Genomic DNA, 19,306 nt, shown 5'->3' with positions numbered 1-19,306 from the left:
AATTGGTGAAGAATTAGATAATTGGCCAGGCTAATTGGACCCAGGAACAGGAGTGGCTGCACCTGTGCGTAGTGAGGTAATCACTGCGCACAGGTTAAATCTGCCATCCCCACCCACACCAGGGAGCTTCTCTGTCATGACAGTGTTTGAGATCTGCTCACTTGGCTGTAACATCTTGCCAAACCCTCGTGGAATAAATGTGGACTGTCTGAACATCTTCTCCCTGTGTCTCTGTGCTGGAGGGCCCCAAAGAAAGCCACTTCGGTGGCCTGTGGCAGCGTGTTTGCCACAGTTACAAATTAAGAAAAATAGAGACTCTACTTCCTCACTAACATAGTACTGAATTATTTATGAATCAATAATGTAAAACAAAATAGTTTTTTCACTGTGTTTATATTCAAATTCCAGGTATATTGTACTGAAAAGAAATTGAAATGTAGAGACTCCAGGATAATAACATGAATTGTTTACTATTATCTTTGATGTGCTTTGAGTAATAAAGCAAATTAAATGCAGCCACTTGTGTGTGTGTGTGTGTGTGTGTGTGTGTGTGTGTGTGCGTGCATGTGTGTATCATGACATTCCCTTTGCGTTCTTCACATTCTATGGCACTGGAAGCTGGCCATTACCATACAGGATAGACAATGAGGAATCTGCTTATTGAACATATTCACACAGATCTATCTTATGTTTTCATCATGGATATTTTACATGTTACTTGTAGTAGTAGCAGTCATTATGCAGCGCTTGGTATTTGTCATTTAATAAGCAAAGAACTGGAGCACTGCAATATTTGCATTGCACAATAACAGCTCTACTCCACTCTTCTCTATTTCTCTGATCTTGGGTAATCTAACTGAAAATCACACGGTGTACGGGCACCATTTTCTTTTGCACTAATGTCTGAGGCTCAGATGGCCAGAGCAGGTTTGTAAGGTTCTAATGTCAAGTAATTATAAGTAGCTAAATTGCCTTTGGTGGTAATTACCTACTTCAGACCCCATCACCACTCTAATATAATATCTAAACACACCCTACTTTGACAGACACCACCGGTGGCAAAGATGCTAAGCTTTTGTGGCTGTATGAAGGATGGCGGTGCTAATGAAAACCCTCTTGCCTGTGCTTGCAAATTGAAAAACAGGATTGTGTTAACCTTGAACTAGAACAGTGACCTTCCTGCTATGTAATTCTTTCTTATTTAAAGCCCTTTACACTTCCCCTGTAGCCCTTGCTCCTTCCCCCATACATGTTCAAAATGGTATGACTCACTAGGAAACAAAAGGTATTGGCTTATCTATTATGACATTTCAGGGTTATCGTCTGGTTGCTTCAATACAATTGAAGCAAGATCAAATCATTCTGTTGTTGGATAAAATCTTTTCAAAAGTTCTCTCAGATGTGTAGTTTTTTCTCCCCAGCACTAGGTGGTGGACAAACCACACGCAAATTTTAGTTGCAACAGCACCATTCATTCCTGTGCTGGTAAGCACAATGAAGTTCTTCATTTGCCTCTTGGCCCAGCAGTTCACCATTAAAGGTGGAGTGTTAGAATACTGGAAGTGTGATCTACTGCATTACTGTCCATTGTTGCTGTGGAGAATCAAAATATACTGAGTTGCTCATGAGACGAGTCTTCATTTTTCACCATGGGCACCCTGCCCAGTCACTTTACTCATAAAGGAATTAAATGGGCAGGGAGCCCATATTGGGAGCTCCAAGACTTTGTCTCAGGTATCATGAAATAGCCCACAGTATTAAAATATTGAATTTAATTTACCAATGTAATTGCTATGTAATGCAAATGGTATAATTAATCATCCAGGCGAGGGCTAATTGGAAAATGGAATCAAGAATGAAGTGTTGAGTAGCCAGTGATGATTATAAAATCTTGACTTCTAAATGAGACCTGGGGAAATTAAAGATATTTCATTGTTCAAACTGAGTGTAATTAATTTTCCACAGCACAGGCAAATGTGTATCGAGGAGATATACAGATCACATATCTAGATCAGCTTCTAACCATATAATTGATGGACACAGTTTATTGGCAATTATGTTGTATGTGTCAAGAAAACATAAACTCAACAGGTGTTGTTCAATGGCTGTTACCACTGTGCTGGTAGGCAAAGATTGAGGGCTTGAGAATGTGGGAGACATTGCTTTTTCTTTGGCTGCTTCCTCCAGTTGAGGCCAAAAAAGCAAGCCTTCCATACTGGTCCCTGGTCGTAACCCCAAAAATAAATCTGCATTCACAGAAAAACATTTCTCAGTGGTGAGTGAAGATATTTTTTGTGTAACGGACTATATGAAAACAGACTTTCTTTTTTCTTTCTGAGACTGGTGGCTAGGGAGTGTGCGGTGAGGAATTTTTTTTTTCAAGAAGACCCAAGCAATTAAAAATGAAGGAACTCCCAAAGGTTCAAAGGCACTCAGAAAGGGCATTTTATACTCTACAACTCTGAAATTGACAGAATAGAGGATGAGGTCTGGAATAAAGTCATGGGTAAGTGCCCACCCAGTGGAACTGACAGGAATTTTTATGGAGGTGAGTTTATCTGTGGCAGCACCCTGCTACTCTAACTGTCCCGCACATGATTTGTAAGTTGATTAGAAGACGACTTTGGGTAAAGTTGCAAAAAAAGAAAATAAAAGAACAACAGGAACAGGGCTTGTGTGAGCTTTTGCAGTTTGTTCTGTCTCTCATTTACTTTGGATATCAGTACCACTTTTTAATAAAATTATTACTTTTATATTCACTGACATCTAAGGAGACCTTAAATGATCCGGAAGTAATGCAATCGCCCTTTTGTAAATTACATTGTAAAATGTGCGGGATGCGGAAATAAAAAAAAAACTGGGTATGATTTCTACAATAAACAAGGTGTCCCCTTTCACTTATTTGCTAGGAGATCATGATACAGTATTGATGATGCAGTATTGACCCTATTCAAGACTGAAGCACAAAATATGGGTTTAAACACAACTTTAGGACAGCATTCTGACATCTACACCAACAGACATCTACAAACATGATGCGTAATTGCATCCAGTTCATAATATTTCGATTTCATGCTTTAGCCAATGGGTAGCCTAAAAGAAAGTCTAAACTAAGTCATATATGTTGAAAATAATGTGCATGTTTTTGATGCCTGTGGCATCATCATTGACATATGACTTATTCACTGTGGCTTATAATGCATGATGTATTCATGATAAGGGAATAAAGAAATATTAAATAAAGCCTGGAAGGGGATGTTACATTTAAATCACATTTCAGTGACTGAACATTACATGTGCGAAATGTGATCACAGTCTTCCAGGGATTTAAATAGCTGAAAAATAAGTTACATTCAAACAATAACAAAAAGAATGGGATACATGGGTTATTTGAGGAAAAATCAGCAGGGGCATTACAGTGACACAAATGCCAATAACATTCACAGCAGTTAACAAGGCATGAATATTGGAATGTTTTAGGGAAGGGAATATGTAAATTCAGTGTATAATTCAGTGTATAAGAAATGTAGCTAACGAGCACCCGTGCTGCTTTAATATGAATCGGTTCCGTAATTCCAACACTGGGAAGAAAAAGAGGGTTTTACATTACATTACATTACATTGCAATACAAAAGAGGGTTTTAAATAGAAGGACAACTAAAAGACACATTTTATCATAAGAAGATGAGGTTGGAGTGAGGGAACAAATGACAAATTAAAGAGCAGAATTCTTAACAAAGCAGGAAGCAAGCAAAAGGGGTCTGAAGAGAGTTAAAACAGGGTATCAGTGAGCTCCACTGACCAACTGGAATGCACATAAGAAAGAAGAAAAGACAGACAGGAGTTGTGTATCAGCCCACAGATGTATGGCATATGAAGTGAAGACGAGCAGGGAGGAGGATAGTAATCAAAGACACTATAACAGTGAAAGCTTGTACAAACTGTTGACTATGGCTCCTGTGCAAGATTAAGTGAAAAAGAACTGATGAAATAATGATGAAACAATTGGCTGTTTGCATTTGATTTTTACTCAGCCTGTCCCATAAAAACAAACATGCAATTCTTATTCTTTTACTTTTACAATCAGGGGCCTCATTTATATAAAAAAATATTCTTGGATTTAAGCTTCAATGTGATTTTAAGATCATGTCCCAAATTGTCTTACACGTGACCTATAAAAATAACAGATTTAAATTTTTTTTTTTTTTTTTTAAGTAGCATATCTGTGCCTTATGCACCCTTATGCATATCAAATAAACTTCAGTTTGAACTTGCTTGATCGTGCTTTAACCTATAATTATCCCTTGTGAATAAGGGCAATGACAGCTATTTTCTTCTAAATAAGGTTGCCTTTCAACATTTCTTGTGCTCTTAATGCCTAAAATATAATAATAATTTAAATGTATTCTTAAAGTGTGAATATAGCCTACTTCAGGGCACAGCACTCAAATGTGCAGGATGTCTACCTCCACGTAACCAGCAGGTAATGTAATTACTACTAGTCTAAACTTTACATACTGTAGCGATATGACCATATCCATGTCAAAGTGGGATTTTATAATGGACTACTTAGTCATGGTTTTCTGCCTAAGCCACTATTTAAGATACAATTTAATCATAAGACTATTTCATAAATGAGGCACCTGATTTTCACAGTCCAATTGAGGAGAATCACATACAGTAAAAAAAACAGGAAGATGAGGTTGTCAGTAGCTGTCACTCAAGTAGTTACCTGGAATATTTAATGATCCTTGGGGAGTTACTTGCGCTGGCCATCAATTTGAAAACACACGTAAATTTCTCATTACCATACCAACCATGGGGCTGACAGTGTCTAGAAACAAGGATGGATTTTTTAAAAACAGTGCACACCAAAAAAATAAATATTCATATAAAAACACTGGACCAACACCAGTGGGAGGAAACCAGGGTACCTGGAAAAAACTCACATGAACACAGATGAGCACAAACACTTTGTAACATTCATCTAAACGTTACAAAGGCCAATAATATACAGTTTCGCAATATACTATTTTGTATTGTACTTTTGTATACTGTAGTAAAGTTCAAGTGAACTATGATGAATTTAACCCCCACTGAACTCCCTCAATGAAGGTGCATGTATAACATTCCTTCCATGCAACTGAGCTGTAAACACTGCATCCCTTTTGTCATGGAACGACTTCACTGGGCAATAATTCATTGGCTCTGGCCCTCCAACGTTGTAAGGCACTTCAGTGTAAAGCAGACATAATTCGATTATCACTGGCAAACACTCAGAGACCTGTTCTCAGGAGGAAGATTTAGGAGGGGTGTGTGTTCAAATATTCAATAGAACATTCTGTTGCTGCCATAATGAAATTTAATGTGGGACTTATCGTATTTGCCTAAAACAAACCATTACAATGCAAAGCTTGCATGGGATGTCTGATGTCATTGTGAAATTTCAGGACTAATCTATTTGATATTCCTCTAACAAGGTCTGGTGAGGAAAGTAGCAAATGAGTTTTAGTAGCACCTTACAGCAGGGGCCTTTCCATTACGTATTTAAGACAAATATAATGTGTTTGCATATTATCCACAACTGTAATATTAGCTGATCGTTGATATTCACTAAACAGCATGGTTACATGTTAACAGTTCCTCAAAGTGTGTGAGTAAATGGCAAATACTGTATATCATTAAACAAATGGAATGAATTAGAAATTTGGCCACTAGACAGTAATCAGTTTGCCATATGTGCACTGGACATAATCACTATATATATATATATATATATAAAGAAAGGATATAGTGAAGTTCCGCCATTCAAAGCCATCTTATGAGAAAGACATATGACTACATGCAACATTAACTGTACATTAAGAAATATTTAATGTCAATTGAAGATACAGATTCTACATTCATAAGTGAAGACTAGTAGAATTACGAATTGCCATAAAATAACAAAACAGCATTTATGAATGGCATCATCATTGATAATTGAGATTTACTTGAATTTTACCATTAAGCAAGTCCTCATTGAACTTTCAGTTGACCCTTACTCTAGTTTGTTGAGAATGTCTGAAGAAACAGATTGTGTGGATAATTTGTGTATTTTGGGCAATTAGATTCCCTACCAGATCAATGCACCTGTGCTCGGTGTGCAGATGTCCTCTATGTTATTTATTTATTTGTTTATTTATTTATTTATTATGAAAAAACAAAACAAAAAAATGACAGCCATTGTTTGAATATATGACAAAAAAAGGAAAAAAGAACACAAATTGTTAGTTCAGGTTCTACCCTAATCTCATGATATATCATCATCGGAAGTACTTACCATTACATTACATTACAGGCCAAGATCATATCTGTTGTGATTGTCATTTAATTCATTATTTTGGTAAGATTATATGAAATCTTATTCCACAATACTGACATTGAAATGTGATGTGTATCCAATAATCTACCCTATATCCTGCCACTTTATTGCTAAAATGCATTCTGCACTCATTAAAGCCCTGAAATAAATCTCTTCCCAACAACGTATCTACTACCACTGACTAACCAAAACTACCAGGCATTTTTCCCCTTGCTCTAAATCCTTGAGCTTTATCAAATCCAGTGTTGTATAAGACCTCCCACATTTATGGGAGGAGTCTTCTTGAGGGGTGGAGAGGAGGGGTGAAAGAAAGACTGTCAGTAAATCTGAAGATAAATCATGTATCTCATGAAGTGAAGCTCCAAACAGTCATGTGATCCAAACAGGAACATACACGGCTCTTTTCAGCTGTTTTATCACTTCAGACAAGCAAAGGATATTTAAGTGAACACACCAAAACATTTTAGCCATAATTAGCAATGACTGAACATTAATTTGGTAAAAATTCAACACTGACAGATTTTACTGCACCTTCTGGAGGTAATAGTTATTTAAATTTTCTGCTTTATAGCTAGAGCAATGTAACTTAATGCAATTCAAAAATGCTGTGTTTTCCATTATTGAGATAATGTATTAGCACACTGATGAGTTTTGGAAATCCATAACTGATCATTCTGAATGATGACATGACATGCTCTCTTTACACTCATATCTACAGCTGGAAAATTGTGTTTATGTATATCTGATATATTTGGCTGTTTGCATTTGATTTTTAATTGATTTAACAGACTACCTTTAAATATGATTCATATTAGATTTGAAAAAATACCATCCATTATGTAAGATTTGATTTGTCTAGATATCGGATCTCATCTACACAGGCATGTCTAAAGAGGGCCTATTTAGGAAACTGACACTCCACAGACAGGAAAAGAGATTATGTTAACACATACTGTAAATCATGAACAGTGCAAGTGAATAAATATTTTCATCCTGACAAGTACTGTAACACTTGTGTTTTTAATATTCTGAACAAATCAATGCTGCCATAATAAAAATTCTGCCAATTATAATGTTATTGGTTTTATTATGTTTTTACGTAATATCAAACGGATCTTAAAGACAACAGATTCAGTAGAATTTGGAAAACAAAAAAGTGAAGTTAGCTAACATTAGATGAACACACATGTATCTAGCGTGTATGGAGACAAAAGCATTTTAGTTTGATGCTTGTGAAGTCAAATTCAGATATATCAGTTAGCACCAGTGCTGACAGCGTTATTTAAAAATCCAAATGGTTATGGGGAGTGAACACACCCTTGAGAGATAGTGAGGATCACCATAGGACAGTGGTAGCCAACCCAGTTCCTGAAGATCTATCATCCTGTAAGTTTTCACTCCAACACTAACAAAGCACACCTGATTCAGCAGCTATACATCTTGTTCAGCTGCTAATTAGCAGAGTCAAGTATGCCAAATTAGGGTTGAAATAAAGCCCTGCTGGATGGTAGATCTCCAGGAGCAGGTTTGGTTACCATTGCCTTAGGAGAATTATTAATACTATTATTGCTTCTTTTAAGAAAGTTTTTTTTACTGAGCAATGATATCTGGTGACCCAATCACCTGATCTCAGGCTTATACCACTTTCTCTTGGTTCCAGACCTTTTGCTGAACAAAAGGCATCTGGTTTTGTGAGATTAGCCAATGACTGGTACCGTATCTTGGACAACTCCATATCAGTGAATGGAACAACCGTTTTACTTTTATACAATGCGGGTACATACAATACCAGATCCCAAGTTGCCATTTGTTACTACAGTCCACAAAAAAGTTCTGTCTCACTAAGGCTCTTTATATCTATTAAACTATGAGTAAAATATGAGTTAAAAAGACATAAGACAAATCTCTGTCTGAAAGATTGAAAGATTCTTTTAAACTGAATCTCCAAATGTGATACTATTTTAACGCCGCCTTGGGTGAGTGTGCTAGTTAGGTGTGGAAAACCATTGACCTTAATGACCCTAGTGAATAATAGTCCTTGCTGGCTTGGTTCTCTCTTATTCTTCTTTTGAAATAAATTGCCATGTTGGAACCCTATAAACAGACTGGTGCAACCTAATTCTAGCTGTTACAACACCTAGGATTTGGTGATGGAGGTGGAATCAGGAGGATTGTAAATAAAACAATAGCAGCTGGCAAGAGACAGTGAACAAATAATAATGCTGTAGCTTCTTTTCTGTGCCGCTTTGGATTTCCCTAATCCGTTCCTTGGGAAATGTTTTTCAATAAATGGAGTACGAGTTCTCTGCTTCTTTTGATTTAGAATATTCTAACAAGTCCTTATGCAGCCATACAAAATACTCTGGGCACGGTAGTTTTGTACAGGATGTGCTTTACTTGTCCACTCCCAACACGGTCAATTATTAGATCAGTTTCAGCAAACTTCGCAGCGAAGTTGACCGATAGGCAGAACATTGTCTGCTTATCAGCAATTCAGATTGTTCAGCTGGATTTGTGAATTCATTAAATGTTTCTTTTTGAAATGCTAATGGTTCAGGAGACATCACAGACAGCCACTGTGGAAGTTTCTGTACTACACAGTGAATAGGGTGTTATGGTTCTTTATAAAACGGGTAGGGAAAATCTCACAATCTGATTGTTTAATAGCGGTGGTATAATAACCATAATGACGTCAAATGCTTCTTTACAGTTCTGTTTAAATGATCACTCCGTAGCTAAGCAGTCATTCAAGTCAAAATATTAAAAAAACATGTATGTGACATCCAGTTTGCCACTTCACTTTATAATTCTCAATTTAACTGCGTGACAGTGAACTACAGGAAGTGAATGGCCGTTTGTACTGTTAAAAAAAATCTAGCTCTTTCTTGCCCTCTCATTTTTATATTAGTTTAATGCTATCCCCGCTCCCTTTTCCTCAGTAGTAATGGATTGACTGATGAGGCCAGAGAGAACATGGAACCTCCTTTGTGAGCTCACGCGCATGATGGATGTAGAGCCCGACATGACAATCTGTCTCTTCATGATAGCCCTCAATCTGCTTGATGCACCAACCATGATGGGCAGAGAGCAATGGAGTGAGGGCACCAATGAGGAGGAAGGGGAGGGGCGAGGAAAAATAGACTTTTGCACAATGTGATTACTTTTTTAATTAGTATGATTAATAGAGAGCAGTCAGATCTGCCACTGCCACTGCTGCTATGGCAGGGGAGATGAATGCACTAAATAACGGAGGTCAGGAAAACAGTCCTCGCAGGGTACTAGCGGCTAGGGCAGCCATGAAACAGAACACAAAGACCAAGCACTGAACTGAAAAAAAGAACTAAATACGCAGTGAGACCGGTGCAGACAATCACAGGAAATGAGCGAACATGTGCGTAATCTGGGAAACCAATAATCCAATTACAACAAACCAAGCAGACATGAAACACAGGGTGAAAACAAAACAGGGCATTAGTAGTCCGGAGCTGGAGTCGTGACACCCTGCTTGATTAAGGTATTGCTCTGACCACTCTATCATTTGCATAGTACAATTAGTATTGGGCTCACTTCTGACTATATGGAGAATCGTGTAAAGTGCATCCCATATCTGAATAAAGAATATACTCGTACACCTGTTTAAACTGCACATAGAAATAGCTTACGATGTCAAAATACCTGTGGCTGTATTGTTTTAGGATTAAATCAATGCAGTTACACTGCTCTGTTTCAAGATTTTTTCCAATAATGTTTCCAGGTTTTTTACAACCTACCTACAACCTACCTAACCTTTTTTACAACATACCTTAATTTCAATTGCTGATAATCTTATTCAGTGGAAAAAAATAACCATATAGTCTGCAAAAAGGAAAAATTTGTGAAAAATATTCTTAGACATAATTCAATATAAAATGCTTTATATTTTCAGTACAGAAAGTACAGATTACAATCTCAATGACAGATCTCCATGTGAGTCAACTCCTTTGAGTCTCAGGGTGTGGTCAGATTTACACAGGTAACAGTGCATATAGCAATCATAATTAACAAAGTTTAAATGATAAGCGATAGTAACAGGACTTATAATGTACTTTAAGACTACAAAACTATGTGTTTAATGGTTGCAACCACAACAACACAGTTAAATCGAGACCATTTTGCGAGACATAAATAACTCTATTACACAAACATTAGTCAGAGGTGCAATGCAAAAGCAATGTTGGTCAATTCATGGAGCCACAGAATGAAATAGAATAGAAAATGAGATGCTGATTAGCTATGACACTAATAATGCACATAACTCACCTGTTCATTTGAACTGGATTTTGGCCTACGTTAATTATGTGTAAATGTGGACAGCAGAAATATACTGTAGGTAGAATCCAAAATCAGACATGAAACCATCTTAGCAATGCTGCAAGAATGTTTACGCATTCCTTTGTGAATATGGAATCTCAATAAAGGCATTTTAAATACCAGGGCGCATGGTGGTCCAAGATTGCATGCCGAGGAAATCTTTTTCTTTCTGACCATTTTGCTTATTCCTCTTTCAAAAGAGGACCCTCTGAGTTTTTTTCCCTTCCAATGCTATTTGATGGCCTTTCTCCCTGTAATTGGCTATTTCTCTGCATCTTATGATGAAAATGGTTCAGAAGCAAACCTGTAATATCAACATAACTTTCCCCTGAATATCTGTTCGTTATCACCTATGTTTAATTCAACCTGTATACAAAAATATATTAATCTTTCATTTCCTCTCCACTGTCCACTGTCTGTAGCTGGAGATGTGGATTTTAAGTATGTATCTAAATGTACCTTTACCAAGATCTGCCAATCTACGTATGTCCCAAAAATATCCTTGTCTGTAGATTCCTTGTCAAATACATCTTTAACCAAAACTGCATTATGCACGTGTGTTTAGAAACATCTAAACTCAAAGTAAAGTTTTCAGAAATAACTTCCAACTCAAAAGGTCTCAGCATCTCTGATCTGCCTCAGTCTCGCCATTTTGGTTTGTGTTTACTGGCTTGCAGACACATTTTTATTACAGTTACCCAGTAGCACTGGGGTGTGATTAGATATTCCATATAGCAGACACTGTCATCTAACCCCAGGTGAATCCCAGGAGTCACCAGTATCAGGATATTACACAGGGTACTGTCACAAAGCCTTGCGGCCTTTAAACAACCTGATTGCACCTCACTGCCTCATGAAATTAATGTGGAAAAATACAGTCTCTTTAAGAACGTATGCAAGCAAAAGCAACAAAAAAAAAACAATAAAAAGCCTTTCCAGATGAATCCTGCACCTGGTCACAATAAAACCATTTTTCCCTTGATGCAATAAGATATGAAGTCAGATGTTCTAGCCGATGAATATAATTTTTTCATGAATATTGGACTAATTCACAGAGCATCAGGGCTGTAATACTAACCTTGCTAACCAGGTGGACGCTACAATACATATTCTAAAACTTCCAGTAGACACAGTATCAGTCTCTTTTTCAACAACAACAAAAACAAAGGCCAGACTCCAATAATAGCCATACAGATATCAAAACAGGAATTGCTCGCCTGCTCTATCACCGTGGTAATGGTGTATCTCCTCAATTTTCCACAGCAGAGCAGCGCACATACAGGAAGTAGTTAGTTTACAGACAGGTTGGGTAGTAAAGAGTTATTTTTATGGTATGTTAAAATAAACATTTTTTTTTTTTTTGGATAAAATGTTGTATGTGCAGAAAGATCTGGGTGCAATTGCAGGGAAGCATGCATGCAAATTCAAGGGGTAAAAAGAAAATGTCTTATTGCAGAGCCTGGCCAAGTAAAATGGGTGAGACGTTCTTACTATGATGCTAAAACACGTGTACATAAATTGGCTATCCCTGGACTTTTAAGACATGTGTTTTCAGTTCCTAGCCTTTTTATCATTCTGATCATCCAATTTAAAAAGTTGTCTTGCATGCCTATCAAAACCCAATATACCAATACTGATGATTTCAATTCAGGTTGCCTAGATATACAATGAGATGTACAGGTATTAGGAAGTGCTATAAGGAAAGGTCTTCAGAAACACTTGTGTTTACTTGAGCTGAAAGTAATTCAATGATTATTAAATGAGGTTTTACAGTATGTATATTAAATCTGCTTAATGTGACTGCTTAATCATCATTAACTGCATAAGGATATATATTTTCACCAAATCCCTCAAATATAAATACAGTCCATCATGTCGAACACTTTAACCTTTAAAATATTTAACAGCTGAAATGACTTTACTGTAATTTGTCACCCCCATTGTTACACAAAAATAATTTTCTATATACTACATGCCCAAAATATGAAAAAAAAAATTAAAAAATAAGTTGATTGATTAACATTGACTTTGAAAAGACTCAACCACCCCAACTTCTGGACACACTCATTCTCCCATATATCTGTACATCCTTACATCCATATTTTAAAATTGCCCAGCTTGTCAAGATGGCTCAAAACCTTTTGGCCAATACTAATGATCTCCTCTAAATGATATTTTCACTGAAACACCTTGGTAACCCCTAAAGAACTGAACGATTGTTCAAGAATGATTTGCTTTAATTTAACAGCAGGGAGTTCTGTCCATTATTTAAACTCCATCCCATCTGTGTTCAGATTACTGAAAGTCTCCATTCTGTCAAGCTGAAGTAAAAATGCCAGAATATGCTTTCTTCCTATGCCTTATACATGCTCAAACTACACTTATATATGGCGAGAGCATCCCATTCGTGTAGCTGTACATGCATTTATATAAACTACACCCCGAAGCAGGCTTCTCTCAGGATACACTTCACAGTGTCACACCCATCTCCACACTCATTCAGTCACCCATAGATGACATTTCAGTGGTGAGCTTTACACAATAAAATTGAAGGTAAGATGTGTCTCCTGCATCCATGTTAAGTTTAACTGAGCTGCTGATTGACAGATTTCAAATTGCAAAAGGCAGTTGTAAATACCCCGGAGTTAAGGAGTCCCATTTCCCTTTTCATCCCTACTGTGGAGGTAGTTGTAGATCCCCTGGGATTAATGTGGAAGCTGGACCAGGATAATATTAAGTAGGCTACCAACAAACCATTTAATCACAACAAGTAGGTAAATTATCATCGCTCAGAATTTAAAATGACACACATTTGCACTTATAATCTCAATGACAGATATATGTGTACAGCATACTATTAGAAAAATTATTCATGAGCTAATGGATAAAAAATTGCTGGCTCAAGGTTTAAAAAAATGTAACATTTTCCCATGTTGGAATCATAGACGCAAAGTTATCTCACTTTTTTTGACAGCAGCCCGCTTTAATGACCATGGATCATCACCATACCCATGGCGTCAGGTGACCTGGTTACTGAAGAAAACATTTGTCTTCATCTTCTATTAAAACTTAACACTTAAAGTGTATTTGGGGAATATTTTGGTGTGTGGAGCCTTCTTTTTTTTTCTAAAATGTGCTATACAAATACATTTGATCAGATTTGATTTAACAGGTGCTTTTATCCGGAGAGACTTAAAATGAGAACGGCCATAAGTATTAATTACTTACATTTCTTTTTCCTTTTTGCCGCAAGCCTGTAGACAACCCGGTAATAAAAGAAACTGAAACTAAGCCTCTGTGATTAATAAAATAAAAGGTGTACTGATTTGGCCCTTATTGTTCTTCCCCAGAACGGATTTTTGAAAAAAATAAAACTGTGATCGGAAAACTTTCCACTCTTGATTGTTTATTGAAGTAACAGTTTCTCTTTTATTGGTTTCTTGCGCTTTCAGGCATGTTGTGCTTTGAGTCTTCTGGTGATATATTTGTCTATGAAGGCTTATTACATTTCATCCTTCCTCTAACTTTTACTTTAATAAACCACGCCTTTGGTTAAATTTTCATCAGCTCTCCTTAGAACGTGGGCAATGCAGCCTCGTTCCATTTCCTATTCTCTTCCAAGTCATTCACAGATTTGGCTGGGTCAACCATTGTGTCCCTGCAGTCAAGGATCAACATCCTACAGGGGCCCGTAAATTATTGGTGACTACGTCTCAGGTATTTCTCTGCATTGCTGTGCATGTTCAGTTCATATTTCTGCCAAAACCCATCTCTCCAATTTTCTCAACCAGCCTATAGCTATGAAGAGTGCTTCAACCCATGGGGAAACACAGTTTCACCAAGACAGGTGTGATGGAGGATGTATCATTTATCTTTATGCCTGTTCAGGGCTGGAGTACAGATTATTCAGATATGGCGCCGGAAAATAAATTCTAGAAAAAGAGAATAATTTTCCAGTATTTGTTTCCATGTGAACACTGACATACAGCAAATCATATGAAAATATTAGCACTGAAAGGAGATCTCTTATCATTCTGTCTAAAGAAACATAAGGATGATGAGAACAGGGCAATCAGCCCATTTGGTCCTGTCCTTTACCTTTATTTACTTATCTTGATGGTTCACCTCCAAAGTTCTTCATGCCGTTTTCAGTGTATTCCATTAAGATAGTTTAACAAAAAATGGACCCTTGTCAAAGTTCATAAGACATAGGCCAGCCAGATGACATAGGTCGGCCAGATGAAAGACACATAGGTTTGTATTTTGCTTAATCTCCCTCTTAAAAGGAGCTTTGCTTTCCTAACACAAGTTTGACAATCCACACGTGTCTTATTTACAATGAAAACACTGACAATAGGTCCACAGGCTATTGTTATGTTTTATAGAGGCAAGCTCAGACAAGGGTCACAATGAATGTGATATTTCATGTTTTAAGCATCTAGCTGCGAGAGTTGATTTATCACATTAGTAACAGACTTACCGGTAGAAGTTGCAGTGAAATGGTCTTAGTGTCTGCTTTTATTAAGTTTAATCAGAGTTAATAAATTTTGCATTGTACTGAATCATTCATTCATAAGCCAAACAGTAAAGCATGAGGAAATGTTTAATTATTTGGTTTTGGTTTACAAAGAATGTAAATGACTCTATTAAAATTTAATATGGTAATTTTTAATGTAAGAAATCATTATGAAAAATTTAACGTAATTAGATTTTTATTTTATTGTGTTGCATTACTCATATCTGTCCTCAGTATTTTGCCATTGGTTGCATTCTTATGCAATAGCATTAGTGTTGTATTTAAGGGAACTCAATTTTGCGTACCTATAGATAGCTTATGCAGGCACTTTGGTGCTTGTTTCCAAAGTTGTTCTGTATATTTTAGCTATAGATTCACAATAGATTATTTTAGAAAACACACTTGATTGGATTGCATTATGACCTATCCACCATGGAGGCAAACTATGCCTATATTACATTATTTTTGTGGATCACAAGTGTGATTTAAATGTGTGTTTCAATGATTTCAGAAAAATATAAATCCAATGCTTTTCTTATCCATTACGTTTTGGTACTAGCCCATTGTCTCTCAAAATCCTGCATGTTGATATCGATGCTGCATGTGGACATCCTACTTTGTTCGAAAGGAACAAGAGTTCACCATGTTTGGGCTGTAAAGAAACTACAACAACGGTGGTGCAATATTGCAAAAGTTAAATATATCTCAACAAGTTACTCATGTCTACTCTTTCCATTTAAGTGTGTAAAAAACACTATTCCTAAAAATATTTCTGTACAAAAATACTGATATTAAAATGATGGCCAGTTACAGGTAAACTTTCACCAACATTTTTCTCAGAAACTAACCATGCCATACTCTACAGTATCCTTTAATTATACAAGTAACTTTGCCTTGTGTTCAACTTGTTTGGGGTTTGCAGCGTAAACAAGGCAACTGTGACATCTAAAAGCCACTACATTCCCCAGCTATGCTGATGGATATTTTGCATTGCTAATAAAAAATCTCAATGTCTAATATAATACAAAATGCAAGTTCCATACAAGTTTTACAAAGGCCACAACTTTCTAGACATAATTATGACATTTTGGCAGTCCTAACAATCAGTTTGTAATACTGCCGTGAACACGGTGGCTAAAGATTTTTAGTAGGTGTTAAGAGTTGTTAAGAGTTGTCAAGACTATTGTGCTCCAACGTCATCTGCTGCCACTTCTGCAGCTGTTGAAGTTAGTTATTTTAGTCTGTTCATATTTCACCTACCATGAAGGTAAAAGTTTTATTATTATTGTTGTTCATGAGTTTTGACATTATCCAGCATTACATACAATTAACCAATAAATTATTGATGGAGGGGGCTACAAGCCCTGGTTCTATGACACCAGGTCTGGCTATGGAACCAAAGCTTGGAGCAATACATGGTATAGACATACAGTACACAGTAAAATGTTCAGTGTTAAATCAACTTTTACAAGGTACATATGGTCCTCTGCTGGAGTTGAATTACCACGAGACATTTTACTGTACTGAATGGGTTTTTTTTTCTGCCTGCCTGTATTGTACCATTTACACACTCAATTTCAGCAGTGCATGGTGTGCTACTAGAAAGAAGACAGGGCAGACGTGAAAGCAAACATAATTAACTCCAAGGCTCCTCCAGGTATCTTGCAGCTCCTCTCAGGATGGCTGGAAGTGGTGATCTCGAGTGGCTGGTTAGTGGATTCTTGAAAGGCATGTTTTCTTCCCCTTGATTGTATCGCCAGGCGAAATTGATAATTCACTCCTTCCAATGCCAACAACTCAGCTATCTTTTTTTCCTTCTTTGAGCTTTGTACTCAATGGTTTCCAAATATGTTCACTCAAGCAATATCCTTGTGAGCACTGAAAGGCTTGGTTGGGTCCCTGTGTTGAAGCACAGTGGGAAAACATGACAACAATGACCTTACAGCTGAATTGATATGAGCTTCTTCAAGTCATTGACTTTGGCCAAAACCTGTTCATTGCTAATCTTTACTAAGAACAAAATGTTAAATTTTCCTCCCTGTTTTCATTACATTACAGGTATATAGCAGACGCTCTTATGCAGAGCGACTTACACAACTTTTACATAGTATTCATTTATACAGCTGGATATATACTGAAGCAATGCAGGTTAAGTACTTTGCACAAGGGTACAACGGCAGTATCCCACCTGGGAATTGATCCGGTGACCTTACAAGACAAACACCTTACACATTACACTACACTGCCACTGTTTTCAGGGTCCAATTTTAGTATCCTTCCCAGCACATGAGCAATTCTTCTTAGTTCTGGGCTAATCCTGGGCAAATGTGATAACTGTGATAAAATAGTTAAATAAATTGAAGGCCCAGCGACTTTCAAATATGTATGATTTATACAAGGAATGCCTCTCTGATGTATGTGTTAACCAGGGCAGTGTAGTCTGATCTTTGTTTTTTGCTCTGACTGGTGTTTCATCTGAGGCTACTGTCTCTCACTTGGAGTGGGATTGATGGTTGAGACATTAGTATGACAGTAGTGTTTGAGGACAAATATAGATTAAACGAGAGCGCAATTAGGGTGTCAGAGAGCCAGATGTAATCTCCCGTAGGTGGCTATCACACAGAGAACATGGACCAAATGTCATAGTCCTTGACAGAATAGTGTTAGTGATGAATTGCACTCTCTAGGGGATCTCCATGTGAGATACAGAATTGACTGCTGTCTCTGTTCATGAAGCCCAAAAGATTTTCTTGTTTACTGTGATTATGCAATGCCAATGCCAGTATCCCCATTAATGTCAACTTATTTGACCATTAAAGGTCACATTCTGACTTACACCTATATTTTTACATCTAATTCAAGGTACACATTGAATTAAAGAATATAAAATTTATATTATCTATGCATTTATATCATTTTTATATTTATTAATATTTGACTCACAGATCAAAATCTATGAACTGAAGGTGTTTTTATGTTTTTAGATGTTGTCCTTGAGTGCCTTGTTTTATTTTATTTTTATCTTTCTTTGGCGCTTTCCAAATTTTTATCCAAACAACTAGTCAGAGTTGTGATACGATGTGACAGATTATATTCTATTATTAGGTATGGCACAGTAGCTGTGTCTGTTTGAGCCCTGTGCCAGTCCCACAAAAAGAAAAAGAGAAGAGAAAAAATGCAAAGCTGGAGTCACAGATACTTTACTATCAGGGAGAAGCAGTCCATTTGAAAATATGTTTTAAAACCCAGATTCCATCTCCTTATCTGAAAAAAGGTGCACGCCAGCCTCAGTCTTTCTTCTGTCAGATTGTAGCATCTCAACAGTCAGACAGCTGCTGAAGGCGTACGAACATGCACAAAGGCGTCCAGCTTCACACATCTAAAAAAAAACTAAATGCTGGACAGGTAAGGCACAGCTTCCTATCTGTATAGATTCACTTCTCATGTTAAACCTTTCAGATTTTCAGATTTCACATACAAAATTTAAAACTGTGGCTTGTTGAGGGTTTTTCAACATTTCATAAATATGTGAATCCTAATTACACTTAGATTTAAAATGTTTTTCCTTACCTTTCAGTTAGGCACAACAGATTAGGAAAATGTATATTGAAAAGTAATTAACTGTTTCCTTCTCATTTCATAAGAGCTTTATGCACATGGTACTCCTCCTCTCTAATGAATGAACACATGAAATGGTAAACCCATTTCTCAGATTCAGCAATGCATTTTTTTTTTGTCTTTTTATAGACACGCAAATAAAGTATTCATGGCTGTCCTGAAACCAGGGGCAGACTATCTGCCACTATCTGCCACTCTGGCTAGCTGATTTGAAACGTTCTATCCCAAACAACAGGTACTTTTTAACATAGACTAATGCATTTCCTTTGTGCTCTTAATGCCCCGTCATGGATTATTGACAACACAATTCATCATGGAAAACATGAACTGTATACCACAGCATAAACCCAGGGCTACCATTCTTCCCTGGGCCCATGCAAACCTGAAATAGCTAGCTGCTCTGCTGCTGTTGCACTCTCACTCTGAGGTAAATCTTCCCATGGCTGGGTCTCACTTCG

Source organism: Anguilla rostrata, chromosome 2 (assembly GCF_018555375.3).
Source record: "Anguilla rostrata isolate EN2019 chromosome 2, ASM1855537v3, whole genome shotgun sequence".
Taxonomy (NCBI): domain Eukaryota; kingdom Metazoa; phylum Chordata; class Actinopteri; order Anguilliformes; family Anguillidae; genus Anguilla; species Anguilla rostrata.
Note: the sequence above shows the minus strand (reverse complement) of the source record.